This window comes from Equus quagga, chromosome 5, assembly GCF_021613505.1.
Source record: "Equus quagga isolate Etosha38 chromosome 5, UCLA_HA_Equagga_1.0, whole genome shotgun sequence".
NCBI classification, from domain to species: domain Eukaryota; kingdom Metazoa; phylum Chordata; class Mammalia; order Perissodactyla; family Equidae; genus Equus; species Equus quagga.
In genome coordinates this window covers 102,008,040-102,018,813 of record NC_060271.1, presented here as the reverse complement: position 1 = coordinate 102,018,813, position 10,774 = coordinate 102,008,040, and positions in this window count along the sequence as shown.

The following is a 10,774-nucleotide window of genomic DNA, read 5'->3' as shown; positions in this document are numbered from 1 at the left end:
TTTAGGAAACACGGAGGAAAAAAATTGCTCCAGTCACTGTACACTGGCGTTTGGGGCTATGAGACAACGAGCTGCTTTTCTGCTTGAGTGATAAATGTTGCAATGAGCTTAGCTATGGACACGCAGTCTTAGAAATCAGACGGAGTTTTAAGAATTAATTGGTAATAACAAACATCTCCAAATCTAAAATGCTGATTGTTATTTATTGTTTGGACAGGCTCTAAATAAACCACCCAAAGTGGAGAGAAATGGCCCCAAGGAAAGAGCTTCACTTTTTGTGCCCTGAATCTCAGCAACAGAGGATGGAAGTCACACTTCGGGTTTGGGAGTGACAGTCTCCTTATTTGTCTCTCTTGCTGTCACACCTCTTTGTGCATCAGCAGGTGGACTCTTAGGGAATAAGGAAAAAGAAACCTGGGGAAAGAAAAAGGTCTTGGAAGAAACTGCCCTTCCAAGGAAGATTAATCGAGTCTAAAGGGATTTTCGCTTTTTATTGTTCAAAACATCTACAAGAACAAACTCTGCTAAAATTAAGGAATTAAGTGTATCTTTGGGGGAGGAAAAGGATACAGTGTTTGCCCCCAAGAGGAAGAAATTCTTCCCTCCTCACCCCCCCCCACACCCCCTCCCTTTCTAGGGCAACTACATCTGCTCAGCCATGTTCTCCTGCCGTGTTTTCCGGATGGTTCATCTCTTCTTCACAAGACAGACCTTCCTCTGCCCCTTGGAGGGTGATCATCCGACTTGCTGGCCCAGAAAGTCCTCTTTTTTTTCTTTTTTTGTCTGAAAGAATCTCCCCAAACTTACCCTCTACTTTCAGAAAGAGAGTTGGGGAGGAGGCCAAGTGGAAGGGAGGGCACCATTGCATCCAGTGTGCCTGGCTCTTCTTCAGGAAAACCATCGTGGCTACTGTCTAGAAAGTTCCCTAGGTCTGGGCAGATAAACTGAGCTGAAAGTACAAACAAGCCTGTGCACTTGCTCAGGCCTTTCGGGAGAGCCACTCTGGGACTCTGTCTTTGCAAATCCCCAGCTTGGCCAGGATACTGAACTCTGCCTGGGACCAGGGAGTACGGGGTAACAACTTCCCGATATCTCACAAAGAAAATTAGTTCAATAAACCAAATAATTCAGCTTGCTCTGGAGTGTTCTTTTGCAGGCTTATTTGCAATGCAGGGTAGTGTGATGGAAGCTAGGGAAGGTGGGAGTGGAGCTGAGCTAAGGTTCTTTCAACGGTTAAATTTGGGATAAAAGGAGCAAAATAAGAACCCGCCAGCTTCTTGAGCCCTGGTTAGAGCTGAACGTTCTCCTTAAGAATCAGGAATCCCCGGGCATTGAGTGAGGACATCTATGCTCTACACCCCATCCCCCTTCAGAACACAATCTCCTAAACCAATAATAATAACTAAATCCCAGGCAAACTGAGTCTTTCCTGGATTGCCCTCTTCCGGGTGTCTCCAGGCCAGCTGAGAGGAGGGTGAATGGGTGGGCTTTGGGGTGGATGAGGTGCTCTTTCTAGTCTCCAGGACTTCACCTGAAACCTTTTACCCAGTCGCCTCAACAAAGTCTCCTTCGGGAGCCAACGTCCCTCTGGCAGGAAACTGTTGGCCTCCCAGCCTGCATCCTCCTTCGCCGCCCTCCCCGCCTGTGGCTTCCTGCACATCTGCTCGCGTGGCTGGGGTCACTCTGCGCGGGCACTGCCGCTTTCGTCTGCATCTGGACAACTGGGTACGCACCCGTCCATTCTAATAATTCTGTCTGTGGACACGTTTTTCCTCACTTCTGCTGTTAACGTTCCTCTAATTCTCCCGTGTGTATTCGGGTACGTTCCGTGCACAGTCAGGAGACTCAGCTTAAGCCTGAGCTCGGACGTGCGCGACCTCCTGGGTCTGCATGGGGAGGAGGTATGCAAGTGCAAACTCGGGGCTATGGGTGGGGTGCGAGATCCTGGCCCCAAGGCCCTCTAGGCCGCTTTTACACCTTCATCTCCCCAACTTCTTCACCTTCCAGGAGGAGAGAGACTCTTCGACCTTCCAGCGCCTCGTTCCCTTTCAGAAGGGTCGAAACTGCCTCTGGTATTTCGCCTGGTGGATTTTGGCCAGGCCGAGCCAAAGAGGGGGCGGGATCGCGAGGTCACCTCGCGGATCGCGGCCGTATCCCCCACTCAGGCCACCAAACAGCCGGCCGAGGGCGCCCCGGGATCCTGGGGAAGGTCCGGGACTCGACAGTGAAGTCATGGCGCCTCCGGGCGAGGGATGTGCGCGTTTAGGGACGAAAGTCTCCTGCTTGGCCTCCCGGGAGCAGCTGTATTTGTAACTGGGAACTGGCCTGGGCCCGCCCCCTCGGCCCCTCCTCCCGCCCCTACTTCGGCGCGCAGAGCTCAGCCGGCTGTCGGAGTGAGGGTTCTGGCCCCGCACCCTGGGGCCACGCCATTCCGCAGACCTTTGGGAGTGACCTAGGGGCCTGGAACAGGAAGGAAGTGTACCAAGAAGTGTGGCCAGGGTCGTCCTGGGGCAGTCTTGCTATGTATCCCTCCTCCCGGAGTCGCAGTGTGGGCCGCGCGCGGTCTAGTCTCCGAGGCCCGCGGGAGCGCTGGCCTCCGGCGTGCGGGGATGGGGAAGGGGGCGTGCTCTTGCTGGAGTGCGACTGGAAGCGGTTCTCCGAGGGATCCTGCGGGGACTTGTGCGTTCCTGGAATCCTGTAGATGTTTCTCGTGAGTGTGAGAAAGATGCGAACCTGCAGCTAACTTTAGGTCAGTTTGTCCGTAAAAGGCCATCGTCAGTTCGTAGGTCGGTCGGTCTGTCTTTCCTGCGCGTTCGCACCAAGTGAGGCCACCTCTCCCCCACCCTCCATGCAGTTTCACAGGCCCAGTTAAAGGGCCAAAGCCCGGGGGTCCTGAGGCCTGGCGAGGTGAGACCCTTGTGCGTCCCCGTGTTGTGATCCTAAGCCCCAAGCTGCCCAGGTGCCACTCAGGGTCAAGCTCGAAAACTACGTGGGAAAGGGGAACTGAGAGGGCTACCCCCATCCAGTGCAGGGTGAAGTTCCAAGCTTGGCGCACTGGACCTACAGACCTGGCATCTCTCTGCCGACCCAGTTGGGGATCAGGATTGGCGGCGGCTGGGGAGGGAGGAATGGTGGAGTTGGGTTGGTACGTGATGGAGGTGGAAATAGAAAGAGGGGGAAAAAAGAAACGAGTGGGTGGGGATGGTGAGTGAGGATGTGGGGTGGGGATGGAGCTGGGCAGCCTCGCATAACGCCGGCTTTTCGCCCTGCTTTGGGGAGGTGGGTCAGGCTGCGCCGTTACTACCCCCCCACACAACGGAAAATAAAGCTAATGATGTAGTAATTTAGGAGGGGGTGAGGGGCTGGGCGAGAGGAGGGAGGGCGGATGGGGAACGTGCGCCCCAAGAGCGAAGGCAAACAGCTGTGGAGGCGCTGCCCGGCTCAGGCTTCCCAACAGGTTAGCTAGACGGGGATCCACCCGGCGTTTCGCAGGAAAAGGGGGGGGGGGGGGAGAGACTGAGCGTGAGGGGGAGAGAACCTCACAAGAGGACAGAGGGAGGGAGGGAGAGATAGGAGCAAGAGCGCGCGCCGCGCTGTTTAAAAGGAGACACTTACACTTCCCTAATGAATATTTATCCGCCGCTGCTTCCTGCTCCCGGCTTCCCTTACCTTTCCGCAGGTAAGATCCTCCCTGTGCCCCAGCTCTGGGGGCCCTCCCAGCTCCCCTAGTCATTCTCAGGGCACCGGTGGCCGGGCGGTAGGGCTCTCAGCGGCCGGGGAGCGAGGGAGTAGGAGGGCGGCTCCGCTCCCGTCTCTGCTTGGGCGCGGGGGCTTGTGACCCTGCACTGCCAAGGACGGCGTGCGTGGGCTACCTGTGTGGAGTGTGAGTGCGAGTGTAAGAGAGTGTGTGTGTGAGAGAGGGGATGTGCGCCCGCGAGCGCGCGCGCCTCTGCTTCCCGCGCGCTCTGAGGACATTTTCCGACTTTTCATTCGGACGCCCCGATTTCCTCCCTTTGCCTTTCTCTGCTTCCCGCTCCTCCCTTCTCTGGCCTTTTCCACCTCCCTCACTCCATCCCCACCCTATCCCCACCCCCCGGCTGCTGAGACGCTCTTCTGCAGGCTATTATACAGCTGGTGCGGGCTTCCCCGGGTAGGATCCGGGTCTCCGATAAGAAAGGGTGTATAGTTGAGTTTCTGCCGTAAAACCCTACACAAAGGCTACCTGTCCACAGGGTCTTCCGCCCCCTTTCTGCCGCCTGCACTCTTGAGGTGCTGCGGCGCGCTCCCCACCCCCCCACCCCCCGTGCCTCCTCCTACACCTTGGGGCATCGGCACAACCGAGCTAAGAATGGTAGGACCCGGGGCTACTGGGTGGAGCTTAGCGGGGGCCGCCTGCCAGCCTTCCTGGGCTGGAATTGGGAGCCCGAGGACCCCCAGGGAGAGGGGGTCCTCTCACCGCTCAGCGCCGCTCACCCCCCAACTGCCTCCTCCCGCCTTCACCCGCGGAAGGAGCACAGGGAATTTGGAGCTGCCAGGGGGGAAACTGGGAGGGGAAAGGGAATGCAGCTGGGGAGGGGCTGACGATATAATCAGAACTCTTAAATGGACCTACCTCGCCACCTGTTGAGAAGCCATTTGGGGTCGGCTGGCTCCGGAGCTGTGCGAGGTGGACACACAAAACCGAAAGCCGAAGTTGGAAAAAGAAATTCCTTCTCTGGCCGTGCTCCTTGCGGCCCGTCCGGCTCGCAGCTCTGCTTTAGGGTCAGGCCACTGTAGAGCCACGAGCAACTGTGCCAGGTCCCCCGCCACCCCAGTGCCCCTCTCATCCCACGCCACCTGGGCCCCAAGGCCGCAGGCTCAGAGCGCGGAGACTAGGCGCTCAGGGCCCGGCACCAGCAGTTCGGCTTAAGCCGGGGCAGGCTTTCTAAGCCCTGCTCAGAAGTCAAGAGCAGCAGCGCTGCCGCCTCCGCGCGGCCTTTCATGACGCCGTCGCTACTTATTCTTGTGCCTCGGCCTCTCTGGTCGCCCCCGGACAAAGCCCCCGGAGCCCGGCCGCTCCCTTCCTGGTAATTCCCCTTCGGGGTCAGCGTGCTACCAGCACCGGGCCCAGCGCTTCTCCTGCCAGCCGTGTGGCTCTTAAAGAGCAGCACCCCCCCTCCGCCCTGCGCGCTCCCCCGACCCCCGCCTCCCCGCCCCTCTCCTCTGGATCTAGCCCCCCACCCCGACGCCTCAGGTCCGTGCTGCCCCGACCGACGCCGGCGGACTCCTAGCCCCCTCCCCTCGCCTCCTCCCACGAGCAGTTGGTGGGCTTGGCCTTGGGGCCACTGAACTGAGTTTCACCCTCCGCCTCGGGTCCCCTTTCTCTCCAACAGCGTCCACCCCTCGCTTCCCCGGTCGTACCTTTGCCCTTCGGATGGATCAAGGAGGTGGCACCGTCTTGCCCAGCGCAGAGATGATCCCTAGAGTTCGTCAGTTTCAGCTCAAATTAGGGGGTCTTAGGATGGTAAATGGGGTGGGGCATGCCAGTCGAGCTGGAGGAGAGAACGAGAAGAGGAGCAGACCAGATAGACTTAAAAAGCTCTGCTATCTCAGGGCCTACCTGGCCTTTGACAGAAGGTGAGGGCTGTTTGTGTGCCACTCATTCCTGGAGGCGGTGGCCCAGGAACGGGGTCCTGAGGTTACCAATCTGGCCAGCTTGCTGTGTATCTGATGGGTTGTGGGCATTTGGATGGGGGCACCTCCAGAAGGCCCAGAGTGTGGATCTGAGAGCAGCCTCCTTCCCAAACCTAGTGCATTAATCCCCCCAAAAGTAACCCTTAAAAGCCCAAGAGCTGAGTAAGCAGGGACCTAGAGTGACAACTGTCCAGGGAAAAAGGCATCGGAAGAGAGAGAGGACAGAGGGAGAAGGAAGTTGACACCTCTTTGAGAGGACTGAAGCGCGGCTTCTAATAGCGTTCCTTATATTTGCTGGCCAACCGTGTCACCTACCCCATGGAGAAAAGGGGAAGTAGATGGTAGCTTTGGTCCTCCTTCCTTCCAAAGCACTCCCTCTCTTCCTCTCCCTCAGGCCTGTTTTAGTCCCACTCTCACCCTAGCAACCAGTTGGTCCTGGACCAGGTGGCCCTGCTGAGAGTGCTTCCTTCTGAGGACTGGAAGCATGATTAAAGACAGACTGAGAGATGGGGGGGGGGGGGGGGGGACGAGGTAGGCTGTGATACCTTGCCTTCCCTAGTGCCAACTGTCATCACGTTTGACTAGCTGGGGGGTCTGTGGTTGGTGGGGTAATCATGGTTTGAGGAGCTGAGCATGCCCACCCCTTCTCAAATCCAAGCCCTAGCATGACAGCTCTGGCTGCGTGGAGGCGGGTGGAAAGCTGACCCTCCCCTGGGCATCTGCCCTCTGCCACCCCAACATTAGTGCAAATGCCTCTTTAAGGAACTGGGGTGACTGACTGGAAATTGGCCCTCTTGGGAGAGGTTGGCAGTGCCCTCCCTGGGCTAGAATCTGCGGCGGCAAAACCCGTTTGGCTCACATCCCACGAGTCTCCCACCTCTCTGCCTTGGCGCTGGGTCACCACTGCCGGCTAGGCCCAGTTTGTGCTCACTCTCCTGGGCCTGGCAGTAGGAGGTGGGGTGGCCCAAGACAGAGCCAGATCTCTTGTTTGAGGATGTGGGGGGCGGAGGGGCCTTCAGCGGGTGGTGGGGCTCATTAGGCAGAGCGGGGTGCGGAGAGGTGCCCGCCGCCGGCCACGGAGGCCGCCTTTGAGCAGTCGGGGCGGCTTCATTAAGCGGCGCTAACAAGGCATACAAATGCCGGGCCCAGCAGCTTTCTTGCAATGCCGGGGCCTTAGCAGGGCGCCCGGCTAATGAGGGTCACTCAAAGGGGCTGATCAAATATTCAAATTTCCCCGCACGCCGGGAACTTTTATGTGCGGAGAAAGTTGAGGCAACTGAGCTGTGTTTACTGTCCCGGGCGACAATTGCTCAGAGCGCGGGTCCCCGGAGGCTAAGGCGGGGGGGCGGGGGCGCGGGGAGGGAGAAGTTGTTGTTGTTGTTGTTGTTTTTCATTCAAAGAAAGTAATCGGGGTCCTTGAAGGGCTTCGCGGCCTCCCCGCCTGCGTGCTGCGCTCCCCTGCGCCCTCTTCGGCCGCCCGCGACAAGGGCCTCAGTTTGCAGCTTTCGGGGAGGCCCAGACCGCGGGCTACCCGGCCAGCCTCCGCCTCCAGACATCCTGGGGGCCGGAAGGGGCGTTGCCCCCCAGGACATACCGGCCGTACCGAGCAGCTGCCCCAGCCCTCAAGTCCTCCTCCTCAGAGGCTTGTGGACCCTTTGACTTTCCTGTTAGCCCGAAACATGGAGAGAGTGGGAGTCTCTCAGGCACCTCTGCTGGTGGAGTTGAGACGGCTGAGGTTGGGACTGACATTTGTCCTGGTACCAGACGGACACTCTGCAGCCCAAACGCCCTTTCTCCCCGCACACCTGTACACTGTACTTCCTGTGGCCTGGGCCGTGATCCAAGCAGGGACGATGATGGCAATTTTGTGATCTTGGCCTATAGCGGCGCCGTGTCCCAGATCCTGGAGTCTGAGCTGTCAGAGGCTTCGGGAGACCTAGAGGCCCCGTGGGATGACCTATCTATCCCAATGTCCCCCGCTCTGGGAGACCCAAGATGCAGTCGCTCCCTGCGCGCCACCCCCTCCAGGCATCCCCCATGCTCACCTCCCAGCCCTCGAGCTGCCTAACGCCTCGGGGCCCCTAGAGCAGCGGGGGAGGCGGCCTGGGCCCCAGAACCCGAGGTCCTTCTGCCCCTACTCTCCTCCCCAACGCCTAGAGCCTGGGAATTTGGGAGGGCACGCTCTGGGGCTCCACAGCCTCCCTCCCCACCACATGCACGGTCAGTAGTCCTAGACAGAGACCCTGCAGAGTCTGCGCTCCCAGCTCCGCCCGGAGCCAGCACAGCCATCCACGCCGAGGACCGGCCGCCCCGCCTCCCTCCCCAGCTCTCGGGACTCTCAACTTACGGGCTCCTGGCGGCGGGCGTGGTGCTTCGGGCCAGAATGGAGAGGCCCTGGCGGCAGCGGGGCTGCGAGGTGGGCTGCGTGGACCGCGCGGAGCTCGGCTCTGCGGGGAGGCTCTGACAGCCCGGGGCTGCCTGCCCGCCCCGCCGCGCCCAGCCGGTCCCGGCGCACAAAGCTGCCCGCCTGGCCGCCTCCCTCTGCCGGGTTTTGCACTCCCAAGCCGCGGCCGCCACCCGGGCAGGCGGGGTGCGGCGGGTGGGCAGAGGTGTCGCCGAGCTGAGTCTCAACCCCACTTGCCTCAATGCTTCTTGAGCGGCGATGGTTTTCGATTTCAGTGCTTTCGGCAGAGCCTGCGGCACCTGCCCAGCCTCCCTCCCTGCTGGCCCGGCAGCGGCGGGGAGAGGCCAGGTCGCCCCCACTCGGAGGAGGGGATTGCGGGCATGGGGAGGGGACTGACTGGCTTCACCCGCCCGCCCGGCGCCTGGGTCCTCGGCTCCAGGGGATGCAGTTTCGGGGTCACGAGCTGCTTTCAAAAAGTTTAACACAATATTCGGAAACCCACCCGTAGGAATTCTCCCCCCACACGCGGCACAATACCCACTCCCCTACCTTTTTTCATTCCTTCCTCCCCCCGCTTCCTCCTCCTGCCCCTTCCCCCTCCCACCTCTCAGCCTATAATCCTTCCCCTACGAGAGAAAGGGATCGGGAAGAAAAGATGAAGTGTGTTTTTGTGTCCCAACCTTAGGGCTCTTTCTGGGCCCGCAGTGAGCGACCGCCCAGAGCTTCGCAGCTGAGCAGCCAAGGACTCCCGGCCGGGAGAAGATACGAGGAGGGGAGAGATCCCCCCAAGTGGGGCTTGCCGGATCTTCCCCTTGGGCGAATATTTCCCTGCCTCCGTCAGCGAGTTTAGGACGGGCGACCCTCGGCTGCCTCGGGCTGATTGGGCCGGGATGGGCCCCTCGCCCAGCCCGGAGCCTCCCCGCCGCTGTGGAAGCTCCACCGCAGCTTGCGGTTCCCGGGCCCGGGAGGCTGGGCGCTGTTGCAGTCGAGGCCTAAGCTGGGCCAGAGCTCGGGGTTAGGGGCTGCGGCGCTCGCAGCCCCAGTCACGTTAGGTTTCCCATTTAAATTCTCTCTCAAGGTCTCTTTCTCTCTTCCCTCATTGAGATCTCCAAAGTGGTATGGACTCGGCGCCTCGCCCCCAGATCTGCATCGGAATGTAGAAAAGATCTTTAAAAAAAAAAAAAAAGTTTTGAATTCCTCAATGATTTTTCTTCTGGAAAGGCAGCTTAGGATAATTATTTCAGCTTTATTGAGGGCAGATTAGTTGAAGTCTGGACGCTGGGTTTCAATACGCGTTGTACACGGGCCGACAATGTGGGCATTGTTGGCTACTGTGTGTGAACTCATTCAAAATATACACTTTTTAACACCAAACCGAGTCCTGTCTAAATATACACAGTGCTCAGGGGAAAGACGTCTCTGACCCCGACAAATCTACGTAAATCACACTTCCATAGTTACACAGAGGCCTCACAAAGGGAGGCCCAGCTCAAGACGCTGATTACATCTTCTTAAAAGCAACATACCTTAGAATAAATACCCGTGCCAGGCCTGGGGGCGGCAGTGGCCTGAGGCAGGGAGGGCCCTCTCCATTTTGTAGGCCTTTGGGGGTCAGTTTTAGGCTTGTGATGTCACTTTCCTTAGAGAAATTGGTTTATTATTTTTTCTTTGTAATATGAGCAAACAAGCAATTTTCACGCCTATTTGCCTCTTTGGGGCGGCCTCCAAGGTTTGAGTGACCTTCTGGGACTGGTAGGCAGGCCCAGAGCTCCTCAGAGGGGTGGGGGTAGTGGGCACCTGGGGGAGTGGGGTGCTCCAGAGGGTTCCCAGGCTTCTGGGCTCTGGAACATCCTCCTCAGCTCCTGGGGGAGGCAGCTGAAGTCTGAGGGGAAACAAAGAGGTGGGTTGTTTTTTAAGATGGAAAGAAGCGTACTGTTATTTCTATTGCTATTTTAAAATAAAGGGCAATAGGGGAAATCGAGGCTTCTTGACTAGGGGCAGGGTAAAGAGGAGCTGGATCCAATGCAGAGGAAGTTGGGGTAAATGTGGCCAACGATGGGGCAGGCCAGAGAGGCTTTCAGCACCCTCAGTCCTGAATTCGGGCTCCCAGGCGCCAGATGACCCCCGAAATCCGGGATCCCGGACGCAGCATCCCGCCGGGCCAGGGTCGGCGCGCGGTGGGCCCCATGATCTCATCTCTCCTTTCTTCCTCGCCACTATTAGTGCTCACATAGGCAGAAAGAGGAGGCCCGACGTGCACACCATGTGCAAACCGTTCCAGCTCGGCTGGCCCTCGGCCTCTCCTTGCAGGCTGGCCATTGGCCTCCATGCGGAGTGGGGAGCCTCTCATCTCCCAACAAAACCCCCCGTTTAATTGCTCATCCCATTTAATAACTCTATGCCCTTGGCTTTTTGAATTTCTGGAACAACTTATTTGGGGAAGAGGGAAGAAGGGAGCTCAGAGACTTCGAGAAAAGCAGAGAGAGAGAGAGAGAGAAGAGGGAGAAGTGGCGAGATTAAGAGTTGCAAAGATTTTTAAAAAATTCTCTTTCTCCCCCTTCTCTCCCTTTCTCTCTCCGCTCTTCTCGAATTGGAGGTATGCCCTTCTTCCCTCTTCCCCAAATAAGTTTTTTTTTTTTTTTTTTTTTTCCCAGGGTCGGCGCGCGGTGGGCCCCATGATCTCATCTCTCCTTTCTT